The sequence below is a fragment of the Panthera onca genome, chromosome E2 (genome assembly GCF_046562875.1).
Source record: "Panthera onca isolate mPanOnc1 chromosome E2, mPanOnc1 haplotype 2, whole genome shotgun sequence".
Lineage (NCBI taxonomy): Eukaryota > Metazoa > Chordata > Mammalia > Carnivora > Felidae > Panthera > Panthera onca.
The window spans coordinates 39950307-39962292 of NC_138353.1; the positions used below are offsets into that span (position 1 = coordinate 39950307).

The following is an 11986-nucleotide window of genomic DNA, read 5'->3' on the forward strand; positions in this document are numbered from 1 at the left end:
CCACCAGCCTACACTCCCAGATTGGAAAACATCCTAGACAGTTTCCAATGTATTCCATAATAAATAATTATATGTTAACTATTTGTACATAATTTTTGCCATCATTATCCTCATCATCATTTTAAGATTATCTGTTGCTTTATTTACCTCCAGTGGCTCCTGTAATCAAGAAAAGATTATCACTATGAAAACAGAGTGACAGCAGGTATGGGAAACGTCATGTCTCAGAAACCTCAAGTGTGGATTTAGAAATTACTTTTATTAAAAGGAACCAAAGTCTGTTTTCTGACTGAGCCACGCAGAATGTTTAGGAGATACTCAAAGGATTCAGAGAGAAAAATAATAAAGAGTCAAATAAAAAAGAGAAAAGGAGAAAGAAATAATGACAGAGAAAAGATGTTAGTTTCTACTGGAACCTCTCTTTAGATCATGCTAATTACTGGAGACTGATGGCTTCAGGGAAATTGATACATCTACAACTCAGCTTTCTTGCATAAAAATAAGATCTTACTGGCTTCAGAATGTTCTAGTTTTAACTCTGCTTTTATGTAATTCAAATAGGAAGGAGAGAGACTTGTAAATTGTAGATGACTGTCCCCTCAATTCCTTAGACTTCACCAGGAGAACCTGAGTGTGAGAACAGAAATTAACAAGACATTTTAAACAACAGCCTTACTGGCTCAGTACTTATCGGAATGTTTTCCTGGGATATTTTTCACAGGACTTTATTTGGCCATGAAACAGCCTGTTTAAAACTGTTCTGGTGTCAAAAGGGGGGAATGAACAATCCTTAAGTACAAAGGGATTTTTGCTAACTCAGCTCCCTAGAAGAATCAATACTATATCATAACTCCCCCCCTCCCATTGAAATAGTGTGGTTTAAAATATAAAGATTCTACTCTTCTTTGGGGAAAAAGCAATGTTTAAATTTTCCACCTGACATGTTATAGTGTTATGTTTCATGTCAGGTTGTTTCAGCCATGGCAAATGATAGGAAGCCTCAGTGATACAATGATACAAATTCTGCAGCTCACATTGAGTTATCTTAGTGAAACATATCGGCTTGAAAACATACATGGGGAAGACATACAATTCTGAAAACCAGAGATAATACCCAGGGGTCCCAGAGATAGTGATGTTCATCATTTATTTTGGATGCAAGGACAAGGTAATAAAAGCAAGATAGTAATACTATTTATCCAGCTTCATAAAATTAAGACAACAGAAAGATTTTTGCTTTAACTCAAGGGGTAGATAAACCTAAAAATAGCTAAATAGAACCAGTTGAATATAAATAAATAATTCTAAAAATGACAAGAAGTCTAATATTTATCTCATACCTACTGTGTGCCAGAATCTTTCTGATATATTTGATTTAATAATCATAATTTTCATCATGTAGGTAATATTATTTTCAATCTTCATTTCTTTTCCAAAAAAAAAAGGGAAAAATAAATTGAAGTTCAGCATATTGAGCTCAATTCCCCACCATCATCTTTTTTAAGCCATCCAAAGACCACATAATTTTTTTTTTTTTTCTTTTTGGCATGGCTTTGAGTCAAGAGCCAAATAATGCCGGTTTTTCTGTTGTCACAAACACTGCCCTATGTCAGGCCTTTATTACTCTGGCTTAAAATTCTACAGTGATTTTTTTTAATGATTCACCCAAATTCAGCTCCTTGTTAAAGCCTTCCATATCCTTGTAGCCAAGTTTTTATTATCTTTAAGTGTAGTGCCAATCACTCATTCGTGTCCTCAGAAAACGCTATTGGAATTATTTCCAGTTTTAAATGCCATCTGAGCAGCACAGAATTGCTGGCTCGGCCTCTCCCAATTTCCCACTAAAATAACTAGAAACCTACAGAAATCCCAAACGTTCTTCCAGGCAACCAAAGAACTCTGAAAGAGAGCTCTGGAAACTGAGTAAATGTAGACGCAACCTAGGCCTCACAGCATCCATGGATAAATGTAAGGTCAGAAAACTAAACAGACTCTCTTATAAAACATTAATGTCAAAGTGATTTAAATATATAGGAATACCAGATACAAAGAAAAGGGTCTTCAGCCAATCCCAGAAATATAGGACATGTTTCATGTAGGCTAAGGGGCAGCAAGAAAAAGAGGTGCAGATCACAAAGAATCCATGAAATACCCATATGCAAAAGTTGACTCCATTAAAAAGAGTCATGGTTACAGATTATAGATGTTAAGCCAAACATGCAGGGAGAAAACCATAACTATATTGAACAGTAGGTTTACTTACTGCCAGAAAATGTTAGGACTGAAAATGCCAAAAAAAGGAACCAGACTGAGAAATTATAGCTCATATTTGCTATACGACAAATAGAAATCTACCAGTCGGATATGTTAGGAGATTCCTTTATCTCTTTATTGATGTTTCTTATCTCAGTTTAGAAATGATGTATTTATCAACTCTACAATCACCTCTTGCCACCACATATGATTTTTCAGCTGCGACAGCCTGAGGGTTCTTCCTTTCTCATCCACATCAGGATCTCAATTACTCTTTATACTCTTGGACTAGAAGATGCAGAAAGTCATTGGCCAGTAAGTAGAAGCTACAGGGGTAGGATGTAGATAGAAGGATGACAGGAAGGCTTTTGGTAGGCATGCATGTAGGCGACTGTTGTTGTCAGGCATTCCATTTGCCAGATTGTCTGAAAACTTAACACTCAGGATGAGGCTAACAGGTCTAAAGTAGATTTAAACAGGAGCTGTACGGGAAGTGGGCACAGAGCTATTTACAACCTACTTCCACCTGTGGAAATCCATGGGCATTTTATATAATGGGATGGTTGGCCAACTCCAACTAGGAGGCCTCCCTTTTTTAGGTGTAGAAATGAAATGAAAGTAAAATAAATCTATCCATCTGTCTATCTTTATATCTCACTGGAAATACATTATAGAGCGATGGAAAGGTATATCATCCAGACACTGAAGGATAACCTCTACTGGCCTTATAATCGGACATTGTTCTCTTTTTACGGACTAGTTAATAGAACAAGAGAGGAATCACTTTAAAACTAAGCCACAGTAGGGACACCTGGTTGGCTCAGTTGGTTAAGCACCTGACTTTGGCTCAGGTCATGATCTCACGGTTTGTGAGTTCAAGCCCCAGGTTGGGCTCTGTGCTGACAGCCTACAGCCTGCTTCGGATCTGTGTCTCCCTCTCTCTGCCCTCCCTGGCTCACTCTCTGTCTCTCAGATGAATAAATGTTTTAAAAAATCAAAAAGGAAAAACTAAGTCACAGGAAAAAATAAGTACATAGAACTATAGTCAGTATGATTCTGACTCTATCCATGTCAAATTGTGTATGTATGTAAGGGAGGTACATATTCATGTTTAACTGGAAGGAAATGTATGAATAATATAATTATTATCTCTGAGTAATGGATTTGGGAGGACTTTCATGTTCTCTTACCTACTTTTCCATGGTTTTAAATTTCTTATAGTTGTCACATTCTTTCTTTGTAATACAAATAAAGATTTAAAAATAAATGAATAAAATAGAGTCGCATGCAGCAAGTTCCCCATGAGCTGCTTCCAAATGTGCTATTTCTGTTAGCATTCAAGGCTTTGCGTACTTTGATTCTAATTGTCACTTTAGTCTTCTCTTCATTACTCTCTGGCAAACATGCCAAATCAAGTTCTCACTTTGGCTAGAATCCTCTAGCCAGGGCACTGTAAAGTTACACAAGGAAAAAAAAATATTTATCAGCAATTTTATGTTGCTTCTATAGTCAGACAACTTATATTCAGTATTACCTTAGGAAGGCTCTATTTTTCTATATCTTAGTCTGCCCATCTCCCTATCAAAAGGTTTAATTTTATTCAAGTATTTCATGTTAAGGGAAAAGCTTATCTTGGAATAATCTAGTGATTTCTTTCTATGCATCCATACCTGTATATCAACTCCTTTTTCCTATCATATATTACAGACCACGTGATCCATTAACCATCAGCCTTCCACTTATCAGCTGTGGTTTTCTTCATACCTTGGCTTCCCTTGTTCTCTCCATGTGATGTCACTTGTGCAAAGCAGTACCTCAAGGCCCAAATCAAATGTCCCCATCAGTTAAAGATCATTCCCCCCTCTTTGGCATCCTAGAACATTTCACCCCTCTAACTTCTTTCAAGTATTTTTCCCCGACTGTACTTGCTGTGTAACAGTACATTTTTTGGAGGGCAAAAGGCTACCTTTCTCTGTGTTCTCTGGTTTGCACATTCATATACTATGTGTGGATAGCCGTTAAAAAAAGGTGCAATCAACGTTTCATCATTGACATGTAGTCCTTTGGAAATATTCCAGGAAGCACAGAATAAGACTCAAGGAAATGGGACTGGAGAGATGTAGGAAGGAAAGGAGAGAGTTTTCTCCTCTTGTGGACAAGTTACCTTTTTTCACAATCCAAGGTAACATGAATGCTGGAGACAGGACCCTGAAATTGCAATCGATCCCTAACACACTAACTGGAAATTACTCCATTCACTGCAAAAAAAAAAAAAAAAAAGAATGGCCAGAGCCAAAGCAAAGCTAAGTCCCTTCCTTTTCCTATAAATAAAGTAACCAAGAATTATGATAGTAACAAAAACAGAATAGAGGGGGAAAAAACGCGTTTCCTTTTCCAAATCCAAATTCATTCTTCTCTTTGCTATAAAAGGAGAAGTGGGGGCTTGTTGAAAGCCATGTGGAGAATACATGTGATTTCTTCCAAATAGATACATAGGTGTGTATTTTGTACACACACAGACACATATTCTCTCTTATAGTCCACCTCTGCAACGACTCAGTAGTAGTACTTGAGATTATAGATTATAAAAAGCCAGAGATGTCATCAGGTCTAACCTTTCACCTGTGCAGCAGGCTAAGTCACACCAGATCATGGGATCACTCAGCTACAGATCTATCAGTGTGTGTGTTGAGTATTAGGTCATTCCTACCTGACTACACGTTTCTCAGGAGAAGCCCTATGTCTATTTTCTCTTTGTCCCAAATCCCTACCTTGAGAAATAGTGAAAACAAACAAACAAACAAACAAAACAAAAAACAAAAAACAAAAAAATGGTGGAATGAGTGAATACAATATTGAGCCAAACTAATAAACCAAAAGTTTTAATTTGCCTGTATTGTACCTGAGATGTTACATTCTACCTATTTCACTCAGAATCATGTTTTAGGCTGAAAAGGCAAAGCAGGAGGCAGATCTGTCTTTAGATTATTGACTGCGGCTGTCAACACTTCTGTGCGGCTTCTGACACTTCTTCTGGTTCTTTAATGACACATTTTCATGATCTCTTTGAACTTCTCTTCTTAATATTAGTTCCACTTGGTCAGCACCTCTTACTCATTGATGGACCCTGGGAGCAATAAATCCTAGGTTATTGAATTTATGTAGCTTGCATCAGTCCAGACTGGTTCCTGACTTGATGAGGGTGGAAGCTGTTTTTAAAAATACAGTTTATTAGATTCTATCTCTGGGGATTGTTTCATTCCATTAGGAAAGAGTTCAAGTAGTGACATTTCAAAACTTTTCCAGGTGATTATAATATTTTACTAATTTAGTTAACCTCTTGAGCTATGGGAGGCAGTTATACTTAACAACACCAGATTTGCCCAAGGAGACACCTTTATGAGGAAATGTTGACCTGAGGAAGGGAGGCATGAGGCCAGGATATAATGGTCAAAGGCATAATTTACCAATAAAGACGGAAATATTCACTAACATTCCTCAAAATGCACTACACATGTCCTAATATTACTAGAGGTAATTTAGGGGTAGTGAAAAGTATACTTTTCATTTCAAATTTTCATTTAAATTCCAGTTAGTTAACATATAGTGCAATATTGGTTTCAGGAAAATTCAGTGATTCATCCCTTATATATAAACACCCACTACACATCATAACATGTACCCTCCTTAATACCCATCCCCCATCCAGCCCATCTTCCACCCGTTTCTCTCCATTAACACTCAGTTTGTTCTCTATCATTAAGAGCCTCTTAGGGTTTGTTTCCCTCTCTTTTTCTTCTTTTCCTCCTCCCATATGTTCATCTGTTTTCTTTCCTAAATTCCACATGAGTGAAATATTATGCTATTCATCTTTCTCTAATTTATTTCACTTAACATCATACACTCTAGCTCCATCCACATCAATGCAAATGGCAAGATTTCATTCATTTTGATTACTGAGTAATATTCCATTATATATATATATATATATATATATATATATGTATATAATATACACATATATATATATACATATATATGTGTATATATATATATATATATATACATACATACACACACACACACACACACACCACACCTTCTCTATTCATTCATCAGTTAATGGGCATTTGGGCTCTCCCCATAGATTGGCTATTGCTGACAATGCTGCTATAAACATCAGGGTGCATGTACCCTTTTCAATTTATACAAAGGGGTGCAATTACCCTTTTGGGTAATACCAAGCAGTGCAATTGCTGGGTCATAGGATAGTTCTACTTTTAACTTTGTGAGGAAACTCCATACTGTGTTTCAGTGACTGCACCAGTTTGCAATCTCACCAACAGTGCAAGAGGGATCCCCTTTCTCTGCATCCTCACCAACATTTGTTATTTCCTGTGTTCTTAATCTTAGCCATTCGGACAAGTGTGAGGTGGTATCTCACTGTAGTTTTGATTTGCATTTTCCTGATGATGAGTGATGGTGAGCATCTTTTCATGTGCCTGTTTGCCATCTGTAGGTCTTTGGAAAAAACATCTACTCATGTCTTTTGTCCATTTTTAAACTGGATTATTTGTTTTTTGGATATGGAGTTTGGTAAATTCTTTATAGATTTTGGATACTAACTCTTATCTGATATGTTATTTGCAAATACCTTCTCCAATTTCATAGGCTGACTTTTAGTTTTGTTGATTGTTTCCTTTGCTGTGAAGAAACTTTTTATCTTGGTAAGGTCCCTATAATTCATTTTTGCTTTTGTTTCCCTTGCCTCCGAAGACAGGTCTATTAAAACATTGCTATCACCAAGGTGAAAGAGGTTCCTGCCTGTGTTCTCCTCCAGGATTTTGATGGATTCCTGTCTCACATTTAGGTCTTTCATAATTTTCAATTTATTTTTTGCATATAGTTTAAGAAAGTGGTACAGTTTAGGGGAGCCTGCGTGGCTCAGTCAGTTAAGCATCCGACTTTTGAGTTTGGTTCAAGTCATGATCCCATGCTTTGTGAGTTTGAGCCCAGCATTGCTGTGAGTGCAGAGCCTGTTTGGGATTCTTCTCTTTCCCCCTCTCTTTCTTCCCCTCCCCTGCTCTCTTTCTCTCTCTCAAAATAAATGAATAAACTTTAAAAAAAAGTTAAAAGAAAGTGTTGCAAGTTTCATTCTTTTGCATGTCACTATGCAGTTTTCCCAACACCATTTATTGAAGAGACGCTCTTTTTTCCACTGAATATTCTTTCCTTCTTCGCCAAAGATTAGTTAACCGTATAATTATGAGCCCATTTCTGGGTTCTCTATTCTGTTCCATTGATCTTTGTGTTTGTTTTTTGCTCTAGTACCATACTGTGTCGATGAGTGCAGCTTTGTCATATACCTTGAAGTCCAGAATCAGGATGCCTCCAGCTTTGCTTTTCTTTTTCAGGATTACTTTACCTATTCAGGGTATTTTGGGGTTTCATACAAATTCTATGATTGTTCTAGCTCTGTGAAAAATGCTGGTGTTATTTTGATAGGGATTGATTTAAAAGTATAGATTGCTTTGGGTACTATAGACATTTTAACAATATCTGTCCTTCCAATCCATGAACATTGAATCTTTTCCCATTTCTTTGTGTCCTCCTCAATGTCTTTCATGAGTGTTCTATAGTTTTCAGAGTACAGATCTTTTACTTCATTGGTTAAGTTTATTTTTATGTATCTTATGGATTTCGGTGCAATTGTAAATAGGATTGGTTCTTTGATTTTTCTACTGTTTCATTGCTGGTATATAGAAATGCCAAAGATTTCTGTATGTCGATTTTGTATCCTGCAACTTTGATGAATTCATGTATTAGTTCTGACAATTTTTTGATGGAGTCTTTTGGGTTATCTACATAGAATACCATGTTGTCTGGAAATAGTGAATGTTTGACTTCTTCCTTGCCAAGTTGAATGCCTTTCATTTCCTTTTGTTGTCTGATTGTTGAGGCTAAGTCTTTCAGTACTATGTTAAAGAGTAATGAAGAGAGTGGACATCCCAGCCTTGTTCTGAACCATAGAAGAAAAGCTCTCAGTTTTTCCCCATTAAGGAAGATACTGTGAGACATTGATATGACATTTATGACACTGATGTATGTTCACTCCATCTATCCCTACTTTGTTAAGGGTTTTTTCTCAAGAATAGAGGCTGTATTTCATCAAATGCTTTTTCTGCATCTATTGATAGTATCATATGGTTCTTATACTTTCTTTTATTAAGGTGATGTATCACAGTGATTGATTTGCAAATACTGAACCAGCCTTGCAGCCCAGGAACAAATCCCACTTGATCATGGTGACTAATTTTTTTAATGTACTGTTGGATTTGGTTTGTTAGTATCTTGTTGAGAAGTTTTGCATCCATGTTCATCAGGGATACTGATCTGTAATTCTCCTATTTAGTGGGGTCTTTGTCTGGTTTTGGAATCATGGTAGTTTTGACATCATAGAGTTAGTTTGGAAGTTTTCCTTCCATTTCCATTTTTTGGAACAGTTTGAGAAAAATAGGTATTAACTCTTTCTTAAATGTCTGGCAGAATTCCCCTAGGAAGCCATCTGGCCCTGGACTTTTGTTTGCTGGGAGATTTTTGATTACTGATTGAACTTCTTTGCAGGTTATGGGTCTGTTCAAATTTTCTATTTCTTCCTGTTTCAGTTTTGGTAGTTTGTGTGTTTCTAAGAATTTATCCATTTCTTCCAGATTGCCCAGTTTATTGGTACATAATTTTCATAGTATTCTCTTATCATTTGTATTGCTGTGTTGTTGGTTGTGATCTCTCCACTTTCATTCTTGATTTTATTTATATGGGCCCTTTGTCTTTTCTTTTTGGTAAGTTTTGCTTGGGGTGTATCAATTTTATTAATTCTTTCAAAGAATCAGCTCTTAGTTTTGTTGATATTCTGTTTTCCTTTGTTTCGATATTGTCTATTTCTGCTCTAATCTTTATTATTTCTCCTCTTCTGCTGGCTTTTGGCTTTATTGCTGTTCCTTTTCTAAATCCTTTAGATATAAGGTTAGGTTATGTATTTGAGACTTCTTTTGCCTCTTTATTTAGGCCTGTATTGCAATATACTTCCCTTTTAGGACTACCTTTGCTACACCCCAACTATTTGCTACATTTGGACTATTCTGTTTTCGTTTGTTTCAATGCATTTTTAAATTTCTTTTCTAATGTACTGGTTAACCCATTCATCTTACCATAGTAAGATGTTCTTTAACTCCCATGTACTTGAGGGCTTTCCAAATTTTTTTTTTTTTTTTTTGTAGTTTACTTCAAGTTTCATAGTGCCGTGGTCTGAAAATATACATAGTATGATCTCAGTCTTTTTGTGCTTGTTAAGGGCTGATTTGTGACCCAGTATGTCATCTATTCTGGAGAATGTTCCATGTGCACTCAAAAAGAATGTGTATTTTGTTTTAAGATTAAATGTTCTAAATATATCCGTTAAGTCCATCTGGTCCACTGTGTCATTCAAAGCCATTGCTTCGGGTGGGTTTTCTGCTTAGATGATCTGTCCATTGATGTAGGTGTGGTGTTAAGGTCCCCCACTATTATTGTATTTATGTTAGTAATTTATATATTTGGATTATTCAAGTTGGGGGCATAAATATTTACAATTGTTAGATCTTCTTGATGGATAGACCCATAATGCCCCTCTTCATCTCTTGTTCAATCTTTATTTTAAAATCTAGTTTGTCTGATAACAAAGCTGGAGTAGCCATACTTTTTGACCTCCATCAGCATGATAGATGGTTCACCATCTCCTCACTTTCAACCTACAGGTATAAAATTAGTCTTTAGACTTTTAGACACTTTCAGTCTTTAGGTCTAAAGTGAGTTGCTGGCAGGCAGCATATTATATATATATATACATATACATAAACACACACATATATATATGTATATATGTTCTTGATACCCTCTATGTTTGGATTGGAGCATATAGTCCATTTACATTTAGAGTGATTATTTAAAGTGTATGCAAAAAGTGTAATTCTTCAAGACTAATTAAAGCAGAAAGAAGTTTCTTCTTTTTGAACTATCTTTCATCCATGATAATTACATCAAGGAGAAAGTTTTAATACTCTTTGATAATTTTCACATAAAACAATGAGGAAAAAAAATGTCTCAGGTTCAGAGCTTTGGTAACAATGAGATCTAATTAGAATTTAATAGTATTCTTCTATTTTCTTAGGTTTATCTTCACCTTGTCTTTATGGCAAGTAATATTAGTTCCTTGTAAAATACCAATATATTCAAACCTCTTTGGTATGTGCACTTAAATATGTTGTGAATATTACAACATTAAGTCAGTATAGCAGATGACACTTGGTTGTGACAAAACCATGGATATGGCAAGAAATGACTAATTAGAAAAACTGACCAATAGCAATGGATACAAATGGCAAATAATCTTCCAGAAATATATTTCAATTGGAATGGGGAGAGAACAGACCTATTCTCGGGGTGCCTTTGCACCCCCCTATTCTTGTTTACCTAAACTTGGGTGTGAGCATTTTATAACTTTGTATTTCTTTATGCCCTGTTAACCCATTGGTGCAAGCCCAGGAGATTCTTAAACTTATCCCCACATTTCTGGATGAGATTAACTTTTGAATTGGTAAACTGAATAAAGCACATTGTTTTCTGTAAGGTGGGTGGTCCTCCTCTAACCATTTGGAGGTCACAATAGAACAAAAAGGCTGATAGTCACAGATACATAAAGGGGAACTTCTCTTGCCTTATATTTTCAAGCTGGGACATCAGTTTTTGTTGTTGTTGTTGTTGTTTGTTTGTTTTCTAGTTAAACTGAAACATCAGTTCTCCCTTGGGCTGTAGCCTGCTGGTCTTTGGACTAGAACTTAAACCATCAGCTCTCCTTGGGTATACAACTTGCTGATTGCCTATCTTGGGACGTGTCAGCTATCATAATCACATAAGCCAATTCCTTAAAATGAATGAATGTTGTGTTCTGTTTCTCTGGATAATCCTAATATTCATACGTTGGTGTGCTGTGGACAGGGAATTTCAGTAGGTATGAGGCCATCCATTTTATCATTCATTTCTCCCTAATTTTTTCCAACAATTTGCCCTAGCAGTTCTGAGATATAGGGGCCTCAAAAAGAACATTTTTAGTAAGAAATGTGACATCACTTAACTTTTCACCCTTACCAATTCTCTGGTCTTTTCCCAGACATTAGCCATCTCTCGCTTTTAATCCTATATCCGCTCTTTTGATGGCCAAAAGAGAACTCTAGACTTAAGAGTCTACGACACAGAAATACCTTCGTGACCAATACTGGGTAACAGATAACATTTGACCAAATGCCTGGGCATTCCATGACCTAGTCAAGTTGACATAGAAAATTAACCATCCTAATAGGTATTCATTAAAACAATATAGTAGTAGAATGTCAGATGTAGGATCTACAGCAAAGCTTGTCACATACTTAGTATCTAATAATCAGTAGTTGACAGAAATCAACCAGCAAGGACATGTTCACATGTTTATAAGGTTTGCCTGCAACTGGACAACTTGTATTAAGTCAAAAGAAAAGGGGGGGAAAAAGATTATAATAAGCATCAATTAAAAAGTTTTTGTTTTTTTTTTAAGTGACATGAGTTTCAGTAAAGTGGGTCAAAGAGGCTTTAAATCTGAATTTCCAGAACAGAGAAAAAACAGATGGCATTTGTGACAAGGTCCTACCAATCAGCAAGCAGC

General features: G+C 36.1%; 1 pseudogene; it reads right to left on the reverse strand.

The window, feature by feature from the left end:
* Positions 1-11469, reverse strand: part of LOC132691335 (transmembrane protein 160 pseudogene) — a 32195-nt pseudogene extending 20726 nt beyond the window's left edge.
* Between the last annotated feature and the right edge of the window lie 517 nt (positions 11470-11986).